Source organism: Panthera uncia (genome assembly GCF_023721935.1).
Source record: "Panthera uncia isolate 11264 chromosome A1 unlocalized genomic scaffold, Puncia_PCG_1.0 HiC_scaffold_17, whole genome shotgun sequence".
NCBI classification, from domain to species: Eukaryota; Metazoa; Chordata; class Mammalia; order Carnivora; family Felidae; genus Panthera; species Panthera uncia.
In genome coordinates, this window is record NW_026057577.1 from 130,193,368 (window position 1) to 130,219,437 (window position 26,070).

Sequence of the window (26,070 nt, forward strand, 5' to 3'; positions counted from 1 at the left end):
TATATATATATATATATTTGCATGCACTGGAACCTAGAAAAATATACATAATTTTAATGTGTGTATATTTATAACAAAGTTTATGACAATATTATTCATAACAAATATAATAAATATAATAAATGTAAGCTAGAAACTGAAATGTCCAACAGCAGTAGAGTGAACAAAGAAAATATGGTGTATTTATAAAATTTATAAAATTAATAGCATATAGCCATTAAATCAATGATGTGTAGCTCCATGCAACACCCTGTATGACTGGAATAGAAAATAATAAGTACTATATTATATTCTTACAAAGTTCAAAAACGGGATAAAAATTGTTGAAAGTGGTTCCCAAGAGAAGCAAGTGTTTCTCACAGTGTCAGGGAAGCAGATAACTTGTGGTAAATGAACGTTTGTGATTCAAAAGGGGTATCCAGGGGAATGTTGAAAAAATTCCCCTTCTTGCGCTGAATTTTGGTCACCACAGTGTGTATTTGCAATCATTTCTCATTTATTAAGCTTGACAGTCATGTTCCACATACTTTTGTAAATAAGCTCTATTTCAGAAGGAAAGCCATTTTGAAAAAGCTGAAATCAGAATATATATTGCATAATTAGTCCTGTCCAAAGTTTATTGGTGCAGACACATATTGATCGTGATATACCTTCATGGTCCCCAAATGGTCATACTTCTCAGAATTTGTGCTTTTGTTTAATCACTTCCTACATTGATTCTGGACCTGGCCATGTTACGTGTTTCGACAAATGGTATATCAGTACGTGTCACAGAAAAAGGGGCTTGAGAAACACTTGTACATGGCCTTTTGACTTCTTCAAATACGGACACTGCTATATACAAAATCTCGACTGAGGGGCCCCTGGTTGGCTCAGTCGGTTGAGTGTCAGACTTTGGCTCAGGTCATGATTTCACGGCTTGTGAGTTCGAGCCTCGTGTCACGCTCTCCACTCTCAGAGCAGGGCCTGCTTTGTATATTGCGCTTCCCTCTCTGTCTACCCTTCCCCCTATTGCTCTCTCTCTCTCCTTCTCTCTCAAAAATAAACAAACATTTAAAAAAGAAAAAAAGAAAGAAAGATATCTAGACTGATGAGCTGGTGAGGCCACAGGGACAAGAACCAAGGTACCCCAGCCAACAGCCCTGGCCCGCTTCTCCATCATCTTGCCCCACCTCAGCCCCACTTGATCTGCCAGAAGGCTGCAGCCACATGCGGGCTCTCAGGTAAGCCTGACAGAACCGTTAATTGAACTCAGGCTAAACTGTAGAAGCATAAACAAAATAAATTGATGTTTTCATTCACTAAATTTTAGAAAGGTTGTTTATATAGCAATAAATAACTAATTCTCCGTGCAAATAGTTTTGACTATGTCATTATCTTTGGAGTAGAAAATTGACTTTCGGCATAATATTTAATTCAAATTATCTTAGAAAGTAAATTTTATGTACTTTAAGAAGAATGCAAGCTTCTCAGAAGTATTACCTTGTGTGAGTAGTACTCAAACTTGGTCACTGATTTGAGTCATCCAGGCAAATTTTAAAGTTAACATCTCTTCCCTTTTCTAGAGATATCTGGAGAGTGGAGAAGGAGCTAGTTTATCTATTTATCTATCTATCTATATTGAACTTCCAAGAGAATTCTAATGTAAAGTTGAATGTTGAGATATGGATGATTAACAGAAAGGATCTATTCAGATTCTAATGTATCCAAAAATAGAATGTTGTCACAATGGACTATTCATAACCAGAAGCAATAGAATAACACACACACACAAAAGACTACACTAATTAAAAGATCACATCTAATGATCCTTGCATTCTGAAACTCTGTAATTTTCACTTGTCTAGATTTGTTTATATGACATGTCTTTGCTCAAATGGGGCATGTTTTTAAATAGCATATTTTTTACTCTAAATAGTAAGCTATGTTTTCTATCTCCTGAACATTGAACAGGTGGCAAATATCTTCTTAAAAGGTTGGTCATCAAGGTGATTGTTGTTGAGTCAAACATGCCGGGACCAGTCATGATAGTGTTAATATGCAAAGCAGTTAAGAATAGTTGAATTATGAGAGAGACAGAGGAAAAAGAAGAAGAAGAAGAAGAAGAAGAAGAAGAAGAAGAAGAAGAAGAAGAAGAGAGAGAGAAAGAACTTCGTGACAAGTCAGGGGGCTGAAATAGAAAAAAAACATTTTTTTATAATCGGCATTGCTCATGAATCAGTAAAGATGTAGGGTCACAAACTGAACACAGGGTGACTCAAAATAGAAATAGAAAACAACAATAAATAGTGCAAGATAACTTTCTTAAGCAAAATTAGAATGCTTGGCATGCAGTTTTTCTCTCATGAGTTCCATGGATGGTTCAGACTGACATCAAGCCAGAGAGCTAAGCACGTTTTGAGTCCTTGCTAACAAAAATATGATCCATGGATCAGCAGTATTGGCATAACCTGGGGCCTTATTAGGAGTTCAGAATCCTGGGTACAAACTAAGATCTACTGGCCCAAGAACTGCATTTTCAAGTTCTTCAGGCAATTCATATTCCTGGTAAGTTTAACTAACAACATTTTAGGTGGTGGTGTATTAATTTCCTCTTGCAGCCTTCAAATATTACCACAAACTTAATGACTTGCAAACAACAAAAATATATCATCTTACAGTTGTGTGGTTTGGAAGTCAGACATGGGTTTCCCTGGGCTAAAGTCAAGGTATCAATAGGACTATGTTCCTTTCTGCAGGCTTAGGGAAAAATGAGTTTGTGTGTTTATTTTTTTGTTTTGCCTTTGACAACATCTAGAGATTACCCACATGACTGAACTCGTGGCCGCTTTCTTCCCTTTTCAAAGCCAGAAAGCAACATTGGACTTCTCTGACCCTCCTTCCATATCACTTATTTCTGTAACTGTAGTTGGCAAAGGATTTACGGTTGTTGGATTCATGTGGTTAGATTGGACCCACCTAGAGAATCTAGGATAATCTCTACATGCTGATATTTCCAACCATAATTATATCTGTAATGTGCCCTTTGGTGGATTAGGATGTGGACATTTTCAGGGACCATTATTCTGCTTACCACGGGGGCTTTACTAGGGCAAGGTGGATCTTCTTCACATATGCTATATGATCGGTGGCTCTGGATTCTTTAGATTGAAAAACGAATCTCCACTATCTGTTTGCTGTTATTGTTGCTTTTCTTTGCTTGTTTTTGTTCACTACTGGATATATTAGGAACAGTCAGTCGGTTACATTATGGGCTCTGTCCAGCTCCTTATGCTTCAGCTTCTGAGGACTAAGGATAAACTGTATCGATTATAGTGTATGTTAATTGCAGCCACAGGAGCTCTGACTTTATCGGAATGAAGCTTAGCTTTTACTTTGAATTATTCGCTATCAGCCTTCTTCAAAACATCTCGCATGTATTAAAGGTAGTTTTCTAAAATTAAATATCACTCTTAGGGGTCACATTTTTTTTTTTTTGAGAAAAATGCACTGAAGTTGCCTACCTATCAATCCTCTTTGATTGTATACCAGACTAAAACCTTTTAGCTTTTAGAGAGGATTGCTTCAAAATAGATAAGGAAGCTATTTCTTATTATACTTTTGGACGGTCCAGGTGAAACAATGCCAATTATAGGGAAATCCATTCAACTTAGGGAAATGGATAAATTAGAAAATTGGGATATTAGCCATATTTGAAATTGGTAAATTTAGGAATATCTGATTATCTTTGATAACATTTAATGGTTTTCTGCTCCAAGAAAGCAATCAATTGTATTAACTCTAACTTGGCCCAAAATCTGCACATGTGGCCCTCAAAAATAAAATATTTGATGCTGACCCATTTGAGTTACTGCAGGTAATGAATCATCTCTTGGAATGCTTAGATTCAGAATAATTATGTCGTTTGGTCTGTGAACTACAGCGGCATTATAGATGGCATTCACATTCTATGGAATTCTCAAGACGTGAGTCAAAAGTGAATAAAAATAAACTCTCTAGAGGAGCAGTCTTAGTATGTTATTATCTCAGCTATCACAGAAAGCAAAACTTTTCTGAGCGCTCTTTGGTAAATGATTACCTCACCTCCTACACAGTAGCAGTTAACTGCTCTATTGTCCCAATCTGCCTTTTCTCCTGCAGACTCTTCTAGCCTGGCTTCCTGTTACCCTATCCTTTTGCCTATATCTAGGCTGACTGGTGCAGACTTTTAAATGCATTATTGTTTTTTTGTTTTGTTTTGTTTTGTTTTATTTTGTTTTGATTTTCATCCCGCAGTGGTGCTGTATCATTTGTATAGTAAATCAATTTAGTTTAGCTCAGATTCTTATAACTTTGCAATGAATCATTTATATCACTCAACCCAGCAATACCCTGGGGCCAGGGGCCAAATACGAAATCATTTTTAATAAATTAGAGGTTGCAGCAAAGGCTAGGATCACTAACTCATTGGTATATATCATGTGATTTCTCTCATGTATCTAATTGCCAGCTGACAATAACCCCATCGTTTCCTCTCCTTCTTTAAGATCCCATAAAGAAAGGAAGAGAGTGACAGTAACACAAATGTTCTCTATTTTATTTTAACATTGTAAATTTGTCACATTTTAGTTTATGGACAATAAATTATTCCCAATACACATTAATTCTGGTCTAACCGCATTGGAAAGTTACTGTTTTATGGCAGATAAAAAAAAAAAAATCACAAAATAATAGTTGAAAATAAATAGGCACACATACTAAACCATTCCTTTTTTTTAATGTTTATTCATTTTTTGAAAAAGAGAGAGAGAGTGTGAGTGGGCTGGGGCAGAGAGAGAGAGAGAGAGGAAGGTACAGAATCTGAAGCAGGCTCCACACATCCCGACGAGGGGCTCGAACCCATGAACCGTGAGGTCGTGACCTGAGCTGAAGTCAGGCACCCCACTAGGCACATATACTAAAGCCAAATTGCCCCCAAATATTCCTTGCAGGCTGCTTTCCTCTTATTCTTACAGGTAAGTTAATGTAGACAAAAATTTCAAATTTCATAAAGCTCAAAATACTTATAAGCTGGTTCAAAAGATCATGAATAAACATTGACATGAGTGATTACTAAAATCGATTTCATTCTCTGGGTAAAGGAGACTTACAGTAGGTCTGACCAGCAACACCTCTCTTAGAAACGCTTACCTTACATACGAGGCATTCTATCTTTCCACTATGTTACCCAACCTTCTGGCTGTAATTGATGAAAAAAGAAAGATGATTGCTCCAAACTGGGCTTATCAGATACTCTGTCTCTGGAATTTAGAAATAGGACGCAGAAAGAGTATACGCATATGACTGAAGCTGTGGGAAGGGTAAGATGATCCTCTCCTACCAAAGGTAGGAGCTCTGACAACATTTTAAATCTTTATGCAGGGTCTCTACCTGAAGAACAGCATCATCCCCAATCTTGGAATTGGACAAAATAAATTCCGCACCTTGAGTTAGTTTCTGTTCCTTATAATTTATGTGTTGCAATCACGGCACACCAGCAACCTGTCTTCTTTCTAATTATGAATATTGACAATTTACTAAGTGATTTGAGGATTCTAATGAATCCTTGCCACACGGTAGTATCTATACGTTCACAGAAGGCTCAGCATTTGGCTTATCGGGCAGAACACTCATTTGGGAGACTTCTGTTTTCTCTATACACCGTCTTTTGTACAGCTGAAATGTTAATGTAGAAGCAACTTTTTCTGTTTTCTTAACCAAAAAAGACTTCCCTGTACTTCAGAGACTAAATTGTAAGTTCTCTTAGTACCAGCACAGTCCATAAAAAGCAGTAGCCTCAATGAACATTGTTGCTTAAAATGCATATTTGAATAAATGAGTGAATAAAAGAGGAATTGATGAGCTATACAATTTGGGGTATCCAACAAGGTTACAAATATGTATTTTCTGTGCCCGATTTCTGAACAAATTTAGAAGAAAAACACAGCTATGTACAGGCCAAAAGGTCATGTTTATGACAGAAGCTAAGATGGGTTTATGTCAAGTAAATTTCAGCAAATTTAGCCAATCAGCCCAGACAGCATAGACACAGACAAGGTAAATTCTGTGTCGTGAAGTAACACAGCCATGAGCAGGCCTGATTCCAAGACGAGGAAAGGGCAGCTGACTTAGGTAAGCACAGTAATGTTTTCCCAGTTTACGATTCCCATAAATCATTCCATCTTTCCAAGATCTGGAGGAGCAAGGAGTCTGAGTGATACCGAGAAAAAAGAGAAAAAAGAGAATTCCCTACACTATTAAGGAAACATCAGAAACGGAGAGGAGATAGATGTTTTTCCCTTCTGTGCACATGTGGAGTGTTTTCATAAGGCAAGCAATGCACGTGATCCATTGCCTGGGTGCTCCTAAAAAGCCCCAGGCCCTATGTAGTTTTGCAAAATCTGACGCAGAGTATCAGCTGCTCATGAAAGTATCCAATTCATAGATCCAAGAGACAGGGCTGCTACGGATGTGTCCATTCATGCCTATGTCTACGACACCACTTTATCCCAGCTACAGTTTGAGCCAATTCACTTGGCCTTTCCTCAGATTGGTAGGATATCCCAGACACCCCAGTGCCCTGGATCCAGAGATGAACGTAGCTTTGCTAAGTTCAAGTGACAAATAATACTCTAAGTACATTTCTATACTATAAGTATGTAAACAAGGTAAAGGCCTGGGCTTCTCTTCCTTCCTCATGGACAGCATTCTCGTTTTGAGGCGTACGATGTTCGAGGTTCGGAGAACAAACTGAAAAAGGCAAAATCCTTGGTGTTAGAAGTCTTATTTTAGTCAATGAGAAAGAAACTTAAAGTACAACTGTTAGTGCTAAGGGGTAAGGAGAAAAATAACCAGGAAAGGAAAATATCAGAGTGAGATGCAATTTAAAATACTTTGGGCAGACTGGGCTGTGCACATATCCAGGAAAGAATTTTCTAGGCAGTGGAAACAACCAGTTGGAAGAGCGATGGCAACTGTTTCTTGATTGTCTAACAGTGTTTCTTAGCCATTTATTTATTTATTTATTTATTTTCATGAGCACCCTGCTATGGGGCCCTTTTAATTATTTTTTTTTTCCTAATAACCACCCCAAGGAAATTTTCAAGCCACATATGCACCATAAGTCTGTTTATGTACCATCTGTAAATCTGTGATTTATATTTTTAAAAAGTATTATTTTTGTCAACACACCCCACATCAAGAACCAACTTATGCCTCCTTAGGAACATTATCACTGCTCTTGAGAATGCACTGGCAGGGACACAAGGGAAACAGGCGATCTGGGGGTGGAGAGAGAAGGAAGGAGATTACAGAATAAAGTAAATGAGGTAAAACAGGGCCATGTCTGGCTCTGCACCTGATTGCAAGGATATCGTATTTTACATTCAGTGAAACAAATGTACTCAGTGTTTGAAAAGGAAATGAAAAAGCCACTTGAACAGCCCCACCCAAAATGGCACATCTTCTGTCTGCCTTACATTATCTCAAGTGACACCTTGTGATCACCCTAAAAATACTTAAGACAACATATTCAAAAAAGTTTCACATGAGTCAAACCAGATTAATTTCCTATGTGAAAGCTGGCATGTTTAAGGGGGGTTAGGATCATCATCAAAATCTGACAATTTCTTGAAGAGGTTCAGCTGAGTTACCTGTTACTGTTGTACTGCTTTTTTTTTGGTTATTGTTGTTTAATTTTTTTTAATACGTATTTATTTTTGAGAGAGGGAGACACAGAATCTGAGGCAGGCTCCAGGCTCTGTGCTGTCAGCATAGAGCCGGATGTGGGGCTCTAACTCACAAATGTTGACTTAACACCTGAGCTGAAATTGGACGCTTAACTGACTGAGCCACCCAGGCTCCCCAGTCTTTGTTGTTTAGATTTAAATTTTAAATATAACCTGTAGAGATCATGCACATTTAAAATCAAGTGCTAATCAAGGGACAAGTTGGAGAAGGATTATTTTAACTTATTTACTCTACCACAGACATGCAAACTTATTTTTTCCTTTAGAAAATTATTATTATCAAACTCCTACTACGAAGGGGATTTTTATTAATGCACAAGCCATCCATAATAAGGCTTTAGCAACAATCCACATTGGTGTTTCTAAACTGTCACATTTATTATCAGTATCATAAGGGTGATTTAAATAGTAGATTCCCGGGGTGCCTGGGTGGCTCAGTCGGTTAAGCGTCCGACTTCGGCTCAGGTCATGATCTCGCGGTCCGTGAGTTCAAGCCCCGCGTGGGGCTCTGTGCTGACGGCTCAGGTCATGATCTCGCGGTCTGTGAGTTCAAGCCCCGCGTGGGGCTCTGTGCTGACAGCTCGGAGCCTGGAGCCTGCTTCGGATTCTGTGTCTCCCTCTCTCTCTCTGACCCTCCCCCATTCTTGCTCTGTCTCTGTCTCAAAAATAAATAAACATTAAAAAAAATTTAAAAAAATAATAATAAATAAATAAAAAATAAATTCCCCCCCCCCCCCCCATCTCAGACCTATGATCAGAATCTTTCAGATGTGTTCAGGGAACCTTTAACAAATCACTGAATAATTAATTATATTATGACCCTAAGTATGATTATCAGTGTTCTAAGTGAGGAAATAGGAGAACATGAGCTCACGTCTGGGAAGGAAAACATTTAGAGATTGTAGAGGATTAGGTCCTTATATTTAGGGTTTGATTGGATCTATGATGATGAAAAATAATTGAACATCAGATAATTATCAGGTTCTGGACTAAGTAGTAATAATTACAAATGTAATAAGTACAACAGGAAGTTGAAGCAATATGAAGGAAGATAATTGATTCTTTTTTATTCAAGTTGAATGTTTATTCAAGTTGACTGGTATAAAAAAAAATTGAAATCTTTATGTCTTAATAGAGTAGAATAGTTATTCCTAGTTCAATAACAGTACAGTGTTCAGTGGGTACCATTCTACCTAAAGATGACCAACCTTCCTGATTTGTGCAGAACTGAAAAGATTCCCAGAATTCAAGAGTTTCATTTCTAAAACCGGGAAGGTCATAGACAAACTGGGACAACTTGTGGTCACCCTTATTCTGCTTGAGTATTCTGAAACTAGGGTTTCTTTCTTCGAATCCACCATTTTGTTGTTGTTGTTGTTCCTATTTGTGAGTCTTCGTATGGAAACTCTATGGTTGATACACTGGTAAACAAATACAGAAAGCTCAGAGCAGTGTGAAAGAGGTAGTCCTGAAAGTCACACACATCATATGTTCCTACGTTCTATTTATCAGAATTCAGCCGCAATGCTATAAGTTGGAACCAAGGTTGCTGGGATACATATTCTAAGGAAGTGAACTAATACAAGAGACTAACATGTAGATTAATGAGCCAAAAGGATGAAAACAAAAAAAAATCCTGGTGTATTTAGATATGATGATGCATTAATGACTTAAGAAAAGCACTTCATTGACATGGAAAACGTAAAAGCCAGGATACAATTTTGGAAACAAAAAACTATAAGGTTAAGAAGTAGAAGTAGCAGCTACAGGCCATTCTTTCTAGCAAATTTTTATGGCCTAGAAAGAGGCATGTACCATAAGATTGAGAGAAGAACAAGGTCCAAGTGAACGCTGCCTTGGCAGGAGTTTGGTGTATATGTGCTACTCCTCTGAGGTGGCCAGTAGAAATGAGACAAATGAAGACACATGAAACACAGGATGATGGATGGGGCAAGTTCCCAGAGGATACTGAAAGTGATGGTATTTTGAACAAATGTCAACAAATTCATCTTAGAGAAGAAAAGAGAAACATCCATCTAGACAATGGGAACCAGCAAGAATATTTGTAGACTCAATTTGGAGGGAGAGCACCACATAGCACTTCAGTTGTCAACACCAAGTGCAAGTCATTCAGGTTGCACCATTGTTTTCTTTTTTTCTATGGCAAATACATGATGTGAAATAAAATATTTAGAAGATTTATAGAAGATCTGAGAGTTTATCATAAACTACTATTAAAAGTATTTCTGATCTTGATTCCTTCGTAATTACTTGACTCAGAACAATAATTATAATATGTTAGATTTCTTGGTTGTGGTGAAAACTTAGGTTAATATGTATCTAATATCTCTCTCTATATATATAACATATATATAACACATATATGTAATTAACATATATACAGAAAAAGATAATAATGACTTATAAAGATAAATAATCTTACAAGTAGTTTTATTTTACAGAGGACAAATATTTTAAAAAGTGTTCCTTTAAACTAAGGAAAGAGAGTTTTAGTAATGAATTAGCACCTAAAATTTTGGTAGAATGATTATCTGAATATGTACTTGATGTAAGAAATGTTCCATGTCAGGACTGAAAGCAATGAAGTATTACTTGTACTCCATCATCAGTGAAGAAGTAGTCAGTAGCAGTAGGATAAATGCTGGCACATCAGCTGGAAATGGGGGTTTTGTAAACAAGCATTCTCAATGGAATGTTCTTATTCAAACCAGCCTCTCCACAACACAACTCAATAATGAAAAGTTTACTAATGCTGAATAGGCACTGATAGGTTGACCTCCATATGAGTGGATCTACACATGTGAAGTATTTTGCTAAAAGCAAGTTCATAATTGAACTTCAGTTCACAGATGACTGATGTAAAATCTGACTTTAACTTTATGAATACATGTATACAACCTAAACACATATTTTATTTTTATTTTTATTTTTTACAGATACATTATAGTTTATTTTTATTTTTTTAATTAAATATAGTTTATTGTCAAATTGGTTTCCATACAACACCCAGTGCTTATCCCAACAGATGCCCTCCTCAATGCCCATCACCCACTTTCCCCTCTCCCTCACCCCCATCAACCCTCAGTTTGTTCTCAGTATTTTAAGAGTCTCTTATGGTTTGCTTCCTTCTCTCTGTGTAACTTTATTTCCCCCCTTCCCCTCCGCCATGGTCTTCTGTTAAGTTTCTCAGGATCCACATATGAGTAAAAACATATGGTATCTGTCTTTCTCTGTATGACTTATTTCACTTAGCATCACACCCTCCAGTTCCATCCATGTTGCTACAAATGGCCAGATTTCTTTCTTTCTCATTGCCAAGTAGTACTTCATTGTATATATAAATCACATCTTCTTTATCCATCCATCAGTTGATGGACATTTAGGCTCTTTCCATATTTTGGCTATTGTTGAAAGTGCCGCTATAAACATTGGGGTACAAGTGCCCCTATGTATCAGTACTCCTATATCCCTTGGGTAAATTCCTAGCAGTGCTATTGCTGGGTCAGAGGGTAGATCTATTTTTAATTTTTTGAGGAACCTCCACACTGTTTTCCAGAGTGGCTGCACCAGTTTGCATTCCCACCAACAGTGCAAGAAGGTTTCCATTTCTCCATATCCTCTCCAGTGTCTATAGTCTCCTGATTGGTTCATTTTAGCCACTCTGACTGGCGTGAGGTGATATCTGAGTGTGGTTTTGATTTGTATTTCCCTGATGAGAAGTGACATTGAGCATCTTTTCATGTGCTTGTTGGCCATCAGGATGTCTTCTTTAGAAAAGTGTCTATTCATGTCTTCTGCCCATTTCTTCCTTGGATTATTTGTTTTTCGGGTGTGGAGTTTGGTGAGCTCTTTATAGATTTTGGATACTAGCCCTTTGTCCGATATGTCATTTGCAAATATCTTTTCCCATTCCGTTAGTTGTCTTTTAGTTTTGTTGGTTGTTTCCTTTGCTGTGCAGAAGCTTTTTATCTTCATGAGGTCCCAATAGTTCATTTTTGCTTTTAATTCCCTTGCCTTTGGGGATGTGTCAAGTAAGAAATTGCTGTGGCTGAGATCAGAGAGGTTTTATTCTGCTTTCTCCTCTAGGGTTTTGATGGTTTCCTGTCTCACATTCAGGTCCTTTATCCATTTTGAGTTTGTTTTTGTGAATGGTGGAAGAAAGTGGTCTAGTTTCATCCTTCTGCATGTTGCTGTCCAGTTCTCCCAGCACCATTTGTTAAAGAGACTGTCTTTTTTCCATTGGCTATTCTTTCCTGCTTTGTCCAAGATGAGTTGGCCATACTTTTGTGGGTCCAATTCTGGAGTTTCTATTCTATTCCATTGGTCTATGTGTCTGTTTTTGTGCCAATACCATGCTGTCTTGATGATTATAGCTTTGTAGTAGAGGCTAAAGTCTGGGATTGTGATGCCTCCTGCTTTGGTCTTCTTTTTCAATATTACTTTGGCTATTCAGGTTCTTTTGTGGTTCCATACAAATTTGAAGATTGCTTGTTCTGGCTTCGAGAAGAATGCTGGTGCAATTTTGATTGGGATTACATTGAATGTGTAGATTGCTTTGGGTAGTATTGACATTTTAACAATATTTATTCTTCCAATCCATGAGCATGGAATGTTTTTCCATTTCTTTGTATCTTATTCAATATCCTTCATAAGCTTTCTACAGCTTTCAGCATACAGATCTTTTACATATTTAATTTTTTTTAATGTAAACACATATTTTAAATAAATATGCATTACTATATATTAAAGGAAATAAAATGCTTGTCACCTGTGTACCCTGAATATTCAGTGCAATGTAAAATAGTTAATTAACAATTGTTAGACGGACTGATCCACTAACTGACAATGGATGGATACAAAGGTACACTGACGCGTGTATGGATGCATGCACAGATGGATGATGGGATTGTTTTGAGTATCATTCCCACTTTATTAAGTAGTCTTAATTCATTACCCAATGCTGAGTTAACACCTGCTATTTTTTTTAATTTTTTTATTTAAATTCCAGTTAGTTAACATTTAGTGTAATAGTAAGTTTCAGGTGTACAATATAGTGATTCACCTGTTCCATACAACACTCAGTGTTCATCACAAGTCCACTCCTTAATCCCTATGACCTATTTCACCCAACCCCCTACCCACTGCCCCTATGTTAAACATCAGTTTGTTCTATATGTAGCTAAGAATCTATTTCTTGATTTGCCTCTCTCTCCACCTGCCCACTCCCCACTTTGCTCATTTGTTTTGTTTCTTAAATTCTTCATATGAGTGAAATCATATGGTATTTGTCTTTCTCTGAGTGACTTATTGCTCTGAGCATTATGCTCTCTATCTCCATCTATGTCATTGCAAATGGCAAGATTCTATTCTTTTTGATGGCAGAGTAATATTCCATATATATATATCACATCTTCTTTATTCCTTCATCAGGTGATGGACACCTGAGTTGTTTCCATAATTTGGTTACTGTAGATAATGCTGCTATAAATATCGGGGTGCATGCTAACACCTGCCATTTTTTAAAGTGACCTACCTACACAGTCTTCTGTTGATGTTGCGGATTCAAGTGGGAGAATTACCAGAATAGTTTTCCTCATATATTTATGTTTCAATGTTGTCCACTTTAGTAAATCAGGGCCCAGATTACCAGTGTTATTACTAGAGTTTTTCACTCTTCTCCACCATACTGTAAATATTCATATTTTTTTCTTTTCTCTCTTCTTCATTTCTCCTTCTATGATATTGCTGTTAAAGTCATGCTTTTGTGGTTCTTTACACAAGTCTTACTTTTTCCTGTCCTTGGCACGTTCCTTGAATGTGCTAAACTATGCTGCTACAGTTCTTAATTGTGTGCTTCTCTCTTTTGTGCTCTGTTGTTTTAAGCTTTCCCCATAGTTTCTGGCCTCCCTCTGAAAACAAAAACAAAAACACAAAAAACACTTTTTTTTTCCATGCTCTTTGCTATGGTACTTTTGTCTGAAGTTTGGGGTATTTTTAAAGTACGAACGAAAAAAACCTGTGACTTACATGGGAAATTGGTTATTTTCCAGGGAAGACATCCACCCAATACAACCAAATAGCACTTCTCTTTGGTTTTCTCAATTTGTTCACTTAAATGGTACCATCAAAGTAAATCCTGGACATCTCAGCAGTTTGAAACTTACAGTAGTTCATCTAGTGAAAGTAATCCCGGATTCCCGTTGAGTTTTTCAAGTTGAGTTCTTAAAGAAATGAAGTGAAAATACATGCATGACCAATTTTATCTGTGTTGGGTAAGGGTAACACACACCATATTATATATATTTTTCCATTCCTTCATTTTTCTATTATAATCAAATAAAGTAATGATATTTCTCTCATTAAAATCATCAGTTCTATGAACTAACATTTTAATGGACATATTCTGACATTAATAAGAGAATGATATTTAGTTTTGAATTGATGAAAGTATAAATTCTATTTATTAGTAATAACTAAATGTATAAAGGGATTTCTTTGTGCGGGGCACTGTTCTAATAAATTTGTGATGTTGTATCACATAATCATGGTATTTTACCTAAAAGTTTAAAAAGTTTTACTATCACCGTCATACAGATTTTAAAAAACAAAACAAAACAAAACAAAACAAATATCGGTGACTTAGACGGGAGAAAAACTACCTGCCCAAGGTCCTCTCACTATTAAAGGTCAAGCAAGGAAGAGAACTCCAAGACCCCATCTCCAGGACACTCAGTTTTAAGTCTGTATTAAACATAAGTTCTCTTGCTTAGGGACATAAAAAGGCAAAAAAATATTAAACATTATATTTGCCTGACTAACTTTGATAGAGAATGTAGGACACGTAGTTCGGTCAGAAATCCGCAAAAGGTTTAGATTGTATTGCTTGAATGACAGCCTCGTTGATAATTAGTAGGCAGATGACTGAGAGGCACATGGAAAGTGTGTTAAAAAATCTACCACACTTTGTGAACAGAATCTTCAACTTGCCAGGAACTCAGTACATTTATTATGTTGCTGCAAAGACCGAGGAGAGTACATAAATTATTCAGGGTGGGAAGAGACATTAATTTTTTTTTGCAATGCAAAAGAGATGATTCACAGAATAGAGGTGATCAGAATTTATTAATGTATTTCTCCATTTAAAGTGAATAATTTATTTCATCCTCCCTGGATAAAGCACAGGCGTTCAAATAAAACTAACAGTTAACAAATCTAGCTTTATTTCCTAAATGTTTAAAAATAGAAACTTTGATGATCTATGTTTCAATGAATAATTTGCTAATTGAAAGAATGTTCAGATTTAATGATTTTTTGTACAAATTTTTTGTTAGTAATGAATAAACCAGTGAACAACTGATATGTTCAGATGGATATTCTTTCATTGTGGATTCTTTCACATATATTTATAAATATAATAAAATCAGTTTTGCTTTATTTACTTCACCTGCTTCCTTTTCAATCTATTTTTGCAGTATCTCTTACTAGAGTATAAGGATAAATGTTTTCAGTGCCCTTAAAAAGAAAGAATTCCTGTGCAGTTAGGGAATCTTCACTGAACCATCAGAAAATGTTAATCAGGTACCTACTATGTGCCATGAACTATTTTATTTGCTGAGGTTTTGGCAGTGGACAAGAATCCAAATTTACATTCTCATCTGTGAAGATAGATAAGCACAACTAAAACATAAAAATGTAAATAATCACTCAAGCTTCTGATAGTTATATGTGTTGATCAGAGAATTAAACAAAATGATGGGATAGTAAATGTGCAACAGTCCTTTCTAAGAAAAGGCTATTTAGAGCTGGGGATTCTTTTTATTGATTGATTGATTGATTGCTATTTTTTTTTTTTTAGCATTTGTTTATTTATTTTGAGAGAAAGAGCTCAAACAAGAGAAGGACAGAGAGAGGGAGAGAATCCCAGGGAGACTCTACACTGTCAACACAGAGCCTAGTGCAGGGCTGGAACTCAGAAATTGTGAGATCATGACCTGAACTGAAATCAAGTCAGACACTTAACTGACTTAGCCACCCAGGCACCCCTAGAGGTGGGGATTCTTAAATCTGAGCTGGACTGTGACTTGTTTCAACCAATGGAAAGTAATGGATCCAATAGTGTGGAAGTTCTGGGCCTTTGCTCAAGACCCTTGTGTTCCTTCCACTCTCTCTGGGAATTCTGCCTCCGAGACACAAATGAGAAGTATGGGAGAGCCTGTTGGAAGATAAGAAGCAACATGGACGAGGCAAGTAGCCCTAGTGGACCCAGACAAGGTCATCCCAGATTAACTGACAACCAGCTGACCTACAGGTACATAAGAAAGTCCAGTCTACATCAGGTGAACCACCTGTCTGACTTGGGGTTAAGTGGAAACATGTGAACGTGCCCAGTTAGGATCAGGAGACCGACCCAACTCACCCATAGCCTTGTGAGCAATCATGAGGGCTTAATGCGTAAGTCCCCGTATGTGCATGCCTGTGTCCAAACATACACCTGCAAACGTATGTTCCTACATCTTGGAATCCTTGCTATATGCAGGCTCTGCCTCCCTGACACACACTCCCTGATAGAGGGAGGCCATTGGAAGCTGCGATTTAGATGAACGTAGCACTTACCTCCGCTCCAAAAACATGTGAGACAGCAAAATCTCAGTCCACCACCATGCCAAGTGTCTCTGTAGGTCATAAATCCAGGTACTGTGTAGCTGAGGAGCTCTTCGCAAGTGCTGTTTGAGAGATTACCTTTTAGAAAGATGAAAGATTTGGGGCAGAATGCACCTGACCCTTTAGCAATTCAGGGGCCTGCCATGCTATGATAAATCGGCTCTTGTCCTTCCCATGAATTCTCCAGCTTCAGCAGTTCTTGCCGTTTAGTGCTGCTGGAAGAGCTCCTGGGATACACATGGTGAATACTGTGGTGGTTTATTTCTCCTAACCATTTCCAAAATGAGAACTCTTTCCAGGGCATATCTTCTCCTGAAACTTGAGGATCACACTATTAGCACAAACACTGAATCCCAGGAGTGTATGTGTGTATATGGGTGTTACACATGCTATAACCAATCAGCTATATTCTGAAGTGCTTACATGTATTGGGAAATGAGAAATGCCACCATGCCCTCATCTCATCTCCCCCCACCCCATTTAATTATATTTTCGGCTGCAACAGAACCTTATCTTTTTAGGATAGATAATATCAGAGTTTGAATCCTAATTAATAGCTTATGTCTTCACCAATAAAATTGCACCTGTAATTTTTTGGCTCCCTGGATTGACAGAATTTTCTCCTTGCATAATATTGTATCTAGTATGAGTTTTTCCTGTTGGCATTACCTCTTGAAGCCTCATTTTTATCATGTAAACAAGTTGACTAGCCCCTATATCATTGTGTGATCACGATAAATTTGCCTCTCATTTTGTCTATTGCATATCAGGATACTCTATTACGCTATTAGTTCATACAAAGAGTAGTTGATGTTTTTGTTTTTGTTTTTATTTTTCATATTAATGGAGAGCTGTGAAGGCTCTGATGTTACTTTACTTGCAAGCTAGCTCATTATTCTGTCTCTCATTCATGGATGCTGGCAGAAGTCATAATACTCCCGGGTCAGAGCCAAAAGACTTTATTATTTATGGCAAGAGCAGTAGTGACAGTACCAGTATTTTCTCATGCCAGTTCCCAAGCCCAACTCCCACAGGAAGATGTGAAGAGAGACAGGTGACAGGTGACATGAACACATTGAGTGGGTTTTGTAACAGGAATGCAGAGACTGCGAAGCTTGATTCAGGCTTCTCTAAAAATGCAGCTGTTATTGCCTTGGTTCACAAGAAATGCAAAAATGCAAGAGCCCCATGGAATCAGCCAGTGACACGGAATTGCAGGTTTGGGAATAGGTTTGCAAGTGCAGATGATTGAGCTACTTCTACAAGTGAAAATTGGATTTTGTGAGAAAAATAAAAGGGAAACAGAAACAAAGAAAGCAAAGGTCTTGTTTTTTTTTTATTTATTTTTTTAATGTTTATTTTTTAGAGAGAGACAGAGACAGAGCATAAGTCGGGAGGGGCAGAGAGAGACACACAGAATCCGAAGCAGGCTCCAGGCTCCGAGCTGTCAGCACAGAGCCTGACACGGGGCTCCAACTTGTGAACCGCAAGACTATGACCTGAGCCGAAGTTGGACACTTAACCAACTGAGCCACCCAGGCACCCCCCAATACAAGGGTCTTGTATTGAAAGGAGCAAACTATGGATCGCTGAAGACAATGAATTATATTACTATATGTACATTCAAGTTCAAGAGAGCAACTGAAAAATAAAACTATATTCACATAACTGAAAGCTTAGAATGGGATTGCTACATCCTCATCTGAGGGTATAATTACTATTTTGATTCATATTTTTCTGATTCTGAATAAAGGTGATTTTAATTCTTTCTGGAAACCATGTCCATAGACTTATGGAGTGTGATGCTAAATCTGGGTGTTCATGTCAGAACTACACTGAACTAGGACCAGTTAGGGTTGAAACAGAACACCATGCATGTGCCGCTGATGACCAATCTCTTTCTTCAGCTCCGACTTATCTGAGTCAGCCTCCACTGTGTTTAATATTTCTCCCTAGAATTGAACTCATCATTGAATTTTCCTTCCACACATACTCTTCCTCTATTATTTCAATATTAGAAAAGAAACATGCAAATTAGGAAGCGCATTCACCTAGTTTCTCAGGCCACATACGGCGACGGGAGACTTGCTCACTCCTCCTCGTACATCGCACAGATCCAATCATTTACTTCTCATAACTCTGGAATCTATCCATCTCTCTGCATTTTCACTGCCACCCACCTAGTCCACGTTACCACGGTCTGGATGCCCGCACTAGTCTTCCAAGGGTCTCTCGTGGTCTTCCGTTTCATTCTCTTCAGTGATGCCATACTTATCTTCAAATGGCTTCATTTATCTTGAAGATAAATTTTAACCTTTTTCATATATGTGATCAGGCCATTCATCTTCTGAGCCCCATAGCCCACCTCTCTTCGATGAAGTTCTATGCTTTTGCGGGAGCGTCCTTCAATGTCCTGCATTGCTCAGAGAAATACTCACCTCACACCCTCTCCATAGACTACCCCTCCTCTTGTATGTCCTCTCTACTTAGGTTAGCATTTACTTACTTCTTTCTACAGTCTCAGCTTTCACATCAAATTTTCAAGGGTCCCTTCATAGACCTCAAAGCGGTTTAAATTGCACAATTTGTACATTGCTAACACGCCCTGTGTATTGTACACTGTTTTATTTTATTTTTATTTTTTCCTGTTTCTTTCTTTTTGAGAGAAAGAGAGACAGAGCGTGAGTGGGGAGGAGCAGAGAGAGGGCGACACAGAATCTGAAGCAGGCTCCCGGCTCCGAGCTGTGGACGCAGAGCCGGATGCAGGGCTGGAACTCACAGACAGCGAGACGGTGACCTGAGCCCAAGTCTGCTCAACCAGCTGAGCCACCTGGGTGCCCCTGCACACTGTTTTAAAATTCGTGTATATGCATGATTGAATCCATGTCTTCTCATAAGTAACTTCAGTGAGGGCGTGAATGGCACTCAGCTTGTTCTCTTGGTCACTAAAATCCCCTCAGCACTTAAAAGTCTGTAGGTGAAATTTAGGCAAATCATTGACAAATGCATTGTAACTATTCTTCCCAGAGTACCTGAAATCCATGGGATTTGTTACTCAGAACGATAATATTTAGAATATTCACATACAAATGTATATTTCAACTAAAAATATTCTTTTTGAGGTTAGACCTCCTTTTATTCTCATTTTGACATTATGACAAGGTTTCTGGCTTTCTGTTTTTTTTTTTTTTTTTTTTTTTTTTTTTTTGCCTGTGTTTTGCACACTTGAAAACCAGGAGGAAATTAGAGAATATTTGTCAAATTTCAAGCCTGCTTATCAGCAACACTTCAGGTGCTTTAAATGGAAGAGGAGAAACATCCACAAGAATAAAATCAGTGAATTCTTCCATTTACTATTTCTAGCAACAGTAAAATCAATTGTATCTAAGAGGCAAAACAGTATGCTAATTACACCTTTTATTCAGGATTGTCAGCTAAAAGGGTCAGCTTTCACTTTCTACAGCATTATATTAACCCTTTACAGATCTAACTTCTTAAAATATGACAAAATGATCACTGCTTTCATTCACTAAAGGTTTTGTTCTAGGTGTTATTAGAAGGAATTCTCATGAATTATTTTATAGCAAAAGCCCAACAAAAATTAGGCAATAGATCATAAATCAGCAAATGTTTACTGAGTATCTACTCTGGGCAATCAATGTTGTAGCTGATGGATCAATTGCAAGGAACAAATTAGATACAAAAATCCATGGTCTCTTGTAATTTGCATGCTAGCATGGGGAAATGTATCAAAATGAATAAATCAACTGCATACTGTATTAGAAGATGATAAGGGGTATAGAGAAACATAGAGCTGGCAGTAGGTTTGGGGAGAAGTTGTGGCAAAGATTTCCTCCTTGACTAAGCTCTACTCAGCCTACTAAGCTCTACTCTGAACTCTGGGCAAGTATGGTTTCTCGGCTTCCATGGTCATCTCTGCATTACCCAATTTCATTGAGAATCCTGCTATCAGTTTAGTCAGAATCCTTGATATCTAATATGGGTCCTCAACCTCTACCATTCCCCAGGTGATGTCCTAGCACTCTGGCCCGCCTTCAGCAAGAAGCCCGTAGGTGAGTTTAGCCAGAATCCGGCCCCATTGTCACCTCTGATGTTTCCTCTTGGTAATTCTCCACTCTGCTCCTTGGCTATAAATTCCCACGTTTCCTTATTGTGTATGGAGTTGAGCCAAATGCATCCACCAACTACTTTCCTCTTGGGGAGAATGGTGGAAATTTCCTAAACCTGATACAAATATAAGAAATAGAGAATAAATATCATCCTGCAAATCACGTATATGCATTGGTTATATTTTATTCATAGACTTTTTTTTTTAAACCTTTGTTTTTGGTGTCTTTCCATGGAAAGATTTTCTTTAAATCCTTTGGAGCCTATCAGTATTACAATCTGCCCACTACTCTTGTGCTTTATTGTGTTTTTCTCAAGGTGTCCTTTGCAACCTTAAGTCACCGGGTTTTCTGATATCAGTTGTTCTAAAACATAAAGTGTTTATTTTTCATTTTCTATTTGACATATGCACAAAGTGTATTTTGGGGTCATTTTGTCTAAGTCAATTAGTTGCAAATGCAGTAAGTGCAAAAAATGGTACTGAATATAGTAAAAATCAAGTAACAATCCCAGTCTTGTAGGACTGTCTTTAGCTACAGTGAATGGAGGCCCTTAACTAGGGCTCTAGGCTTAACACATGGAAATGAACCAGAATGAAAATATAGTTTTATATAAAATTTTTTCAGTTCTGTGTTTAAAGCTAGTTAATTGTCAAGTTTAGGTTATAGGACATGTTTTACTTAACTTTTATTTTGAAAGAGAGAGAGAGAGAGAGAGAAGTGGGGGAGGGGCAGAGAGAGAGGAAGACAGAGGATCTGAAGCAGGGTCCCTCCTGACAGCAGCAGGGAGCCCAATGCAGGGCTTGAACTCAGCAACTGTGAGATCATGACCTGAGCAGAAGTCAGATGTTTAACCACCCACTGAGCCACCCAGGTGGCCCAGCGTAACACTTTCTTTAAACTATTATTTTATTATTATTCTTAACTTACTAATGATTTTAAAAGTTTATTTATTTTTGAGAGAGACAGGGAGAACATAGAACCTTAGGCAGGCTCCAGGCTCTGCGCTGACAGCTCAAAGCCTAATGCTGGAATCTATGATCCAGGAGATCAGGACTGAGGCTTAACCAACTGAGCCACTCAGGCGCCCCAGGAACAGTTTTGTTGTTGTTTTTGTTGTTGTTGTTAATGTTTATTTATTTTTGAGAGACAGAGTGAGAACGGGGGAGGGGCAGAGAGGGAAGGAGACACAGAATCTGAAGCAGGCTCCAGCCCTTGAGCTATCAGCACAGAGCCCGTCGCAGGGTTTGAACTGACAAACTGCAAGATCATGACCTGAGCTGAGGTCGGACGCTTAACTGACTGAGCCACCCAGGCACCCCAAACACTGTTTTAAAATGAAACCGGAGAACATAGCCTACAAAGAGCTAAACCACAGGAATATTTCTCTGAAAAGGTGAGATGATGGAAATGGAGAGGTGATGAGAGAGAGTTCCAGAGGATAGTAGGAGGAAAAACAAAAAACCGAGGAAAGGCATCAGAGCTAACAAGGCCAGCATCACACAACCACTGTAACTCCTGGCCTGCTGAGAAGCCTGTGCTCCCATGTTTTATTTTGTTTTGTTTCATAGAAGACTTTTATTTTAATTTAATATTCTTTTTTAATTTTAGAAAGTGGTCTGCTGATGCTACATAACAGGAACAAATATTTGTTCTTGGACTAAGAGAACCCTTCCTCACATCAATTAAGTCATCAAATCTGTGTAGCTGGATGATATCCTCAGCGTTCCCAGATGCCTTCTCTTCTACGAGATCTATTTTGCTTGTTGTTTTAAAGTCTTTCTAATGCCAATTTGTTTCAACTTCCAGCGTTTCAAATGGAAGATCTTTATAAGTCAAAGGGCAAGCATCTTTGGTGAAGGAATGTAGATTCTCTTTTGTTGGCATCTACTCATCAAGTCCCTTATCTAAAACTGTATCATAACAGAAGGCTCCAAAGATTGCAGGAACCTCTGGAGCTCTGAACAAACTGACCACATATTCACTTTCCAATGCCCTCTCTGTCATACAGTCCATCATCATGGCACAAGAATGCCCATAAGACGTATTCACTTCTCCTTGCTCATGACCTTTGAAAGTAAGAAACTAAATTCCTCGGGACTTGGTCACCAGGGTGTACATGTTCCAAGGCTGTTTGTCCACAAGAGCTGGAATGGACTTCCAGGATTACCACCCACTCAGATGCCTGGCAAATTGTAATGAGTTGAAATGGTTTTGTTCATCACAAAGATAGGGTCAGCATCATTTTTCTCAACGTGTTTAGCTTCACTCTTCTCAGTTCGTGGATAACTGCATGTCTTTGTCTTTACTAAGGAGATCCTTCTGCATTTCATCAGTTCTGTCCATGACAGCTAAGAAGCTGGCCATGGTGCTAGAAATCTCTAGCCAGTCATGCCATACCACCACCAGGGGCTGCCTGCTAAAGCTGAAGCCTACCGACCCCCAAGGACATTGCCCCTTTTGTGGCCCTTGTGCTCCCATATTTTTCTTTTTCATAAAGTTTATTCATTTATTATTTCTGAGAGAGAGAGAGAGAGAGAGAGAGAGAGAGAACACAGTGGGGAAGGGACAGAGAAAGAGAAGGAGAAAGCATCCAAAGCAGACAGAATCCAAAGCAGACTCCTGGCTCTGAGCTGTCAGAACCGAGCCTGACGTGAGGCTCAAACTCACAAACCATGAGATCATGACCAGAGCTGAAGTTGGACGCTAAACCAACCCAGGCACCCCTGTGCTCCCATGTTTTAATCTCACTAATGAAAATGTCAGTTGTCTTTGTAAAATTTTTGTCAAATGACACTTATCTGTAAACCACTACATACTTCTTCTTTCCAAAAATTTAAGCATTTTAGAACTATAAATTTATTGATTATGAACAGTTCAACTAATGAGAGACTTTAGTGTCTAGGTATTAATTTTAATTCCCAATTCTTTGAGAAGTTATTCTAAAACTAAATGGCTTCTAATTATTTTGAAGTTTTTTTTTTTTTCTAGTCACAAAGGATTGGCATTACAATCATTTTAAAGCCATTTCTGAAACAAAGCAGCTGCAAACACTTTTAGTTCTATCTGAGTATTTCATTAAGGCATAAATATTTCAATTACCAAATAACAAGTCTTCACAATCTAGGGGTTTGATTGCATACAAAATGATTGATTTGTTTCAAGTGTACTTAGAGTTATATAGAAAAAAATATATATTCCAAATATTTCTTACAGAAGATAAGACAGATCTTCTGTTAAAATGAACAAACATTTGAGAGAGATGTGATATTATCTCACAAGCAAGTAATAATTGAAATGATAAAATACATAAAATTTTAAGAACTTAAAAATCTTCATGCAAAAGTTTTCAAATTCAACCAAAAATTTTACTGGAGAAAAATTTATAATGCTAATCGAATGTTTTAGAAAATTATCTAGAATGAAGCAAATTTAGCGAAGTGGTCAAATCAGTAACTTAAAAAAATCAAATGTAAACTCAAAGAAAAGTAAATAAGGGGATTAAAATGAACAAATGTTATTAGAGGTAAACAGAATGAAATTTTGGCTCTCTAATTATGACTCAGAATAAAGATAGACTTTTAGAAGAATGATCAGGGTAAAAAAGAAAGGTAGGGGTCGGAATGAAGCTAACACAGAAAAATAGGGCTCAACCACAGAGAGAGTGAAGTATAAAAAAAATAAGGACATATTATGATTGATTCTATAATAATATAAAAAGAAAATGTACCACTACTAGGAAGCAACTCAGTCAAAATTAACGCACCAAAAGTAAGATGGGATTGATCTGTAACTCACAAATTTCACCAAAGCTATTTCCTCTACAGCTCTCCATTCCTTAGTAGAGAACAGCTTCACCAATTTGGTAGCTCAGGCCAGAGTACTTGGAAATATAATTGGTTTTAATACCTCACATACCTTTTGTTTGTTTGTTTGTTTAGGAAATCCCATTGCTATGGCATTTAAAATATGTTCAAAATTTTTTTTATTTTTTTTAATTTTTATTTTATTTTTTAAATTTTTTTTAACGTTTATTTATTTTTGAGACAGAGAGAGACAGAGCATGAACGGGGGAGGGTCAGAGAGAGAGGGAGACACAGAATCTGAAACAGGTTCCGGGCTCTGAGCTGTCAGCACAGAGCCCGACGCGGGGCTCAAACTCATGGACCGGGAGATCATGACCTGAGCCGAAGTCGGACACTCAACCAACTGAGCCACCCAGGTGCCCCCCCTTTTTTTTTTAAATATGTTCAAACTTTTAGCACTAATCCATCTCCATTGTTACTAACCTGGCCAAGTCTTAGCCATCTTTCACCAAGATTGTTTCGTTATCGCCTATTCATCCTCTTTCCTTCATTGCTCACCATTCTCACCACCAATCCACCTGCAAACAGCTGCTAGAGTAATAGAGTGTCAGTCAGTTCCACCGAATTCCAATAAATATAGCATACCCTTCCCCCACACATAGGCCCGTTGGTTATAAAGCTCGCATGGAAAAATAAATATGAAATATATCGTTTATATATATATATAAAATAAATAGGAAAATCTGAAAATAGAGGATTATAGTTACCTTAGATTTGTCAGATAACAAAATATATGACAAACCATTCTAATGACTATAAACCCGAGAAATGGTACAGACAGTCCATAAATACTTCCAAGAACAGGGGACATTTTTCATATGTAATTAAGGTGGAATCTCAAACAGTTGAGGAAAAGGTGGACTTTTTATGAAACGGTGTTGGCAAAACTGGATAGTCATTTTGCAAAAGAAAAATTGATAAAATCGAATACATAAAACATACGTGTGCTGGAATAAATACCAAGTGAATGTTACCTAAGTTTAAAAGAAAATGAAATTATACAAACAATAGAAGAAACTCTGTGTAGATTCCCTTTAAATCTGGATGTGAAAGAATACTTTTTAACCAAAAATTTAAAAAATGCAGATATAATAAAAGATCAATACATTCAGCCATGTCAAACAATTGCATGAAAAAAATAAGTAAAATATTACTTATGGAAAAGTAAATACAAACTGGAACATATTTTTTTCAGTGAATATAACAGAAAAAAGGCCAAATGCACAAATATGCAAATACTGTTTAAATCACCTTGTTGAGGTATGACTGACCTACAAAAAGCTGCACATATTTAATGAATACAACTCGGTGTATTTGGAGGTAAGTATATATCTTTGATATCACCATAACTTATGCTCTAAATGCATCCATCACCTTCAAAGGTTTCTTCCTACCCTCTATATTTGCCATTATTTTTTATGTGTGACATTAACACTTAACATAAGATCTATCCTCTTAGCAAACTTTTAAGTATATAATATAGTATTAACTATAGGTTCTATGCTATATAAATCTCTATGCTAGATAAATCTCTATGCTAGATAAATCTCCATCTTGCAAAACTGAGAGTTTGTACCCTCTCACTAATACCTCCCAGGCCCTGGCAACCATCCTTGTACTCTCTGCTTC

General features: G+C 37.5%; 1 long non-coding RNA gene and 1 pseudogene across 1 annotated transcript in view; both read right to left on the reverse strand.

Annotated features, from left to right (window-relative positions):
* The window catches only part of LOC125934689 (uncharacterized), a 15,752-nt gene extending 14,096 nt beyond the window's left edge, over positions 1–1,656 (reverse strand). Inside the window, exon 1 of the long non-coding RNA XR_007461493.1 lies at positions 1,483–1,656. This is a non-coding gene — a long non-coding RNA (uncharacterized LOC125934689). The remainder of the gene's footprint in view (positions 1–1,482) is intronic.
* Positions 1,657–20,462: 18,806 nt separating this feature from the next.
* On the reverse strand, positions 20,463–23,027 carry LOC125935301 (39S ribosomal protein L39, mitochondrial-like; annotated as a pseudogene).
* Positions 23,028–26,070: the final 3,043 nt, after the last annotated feature.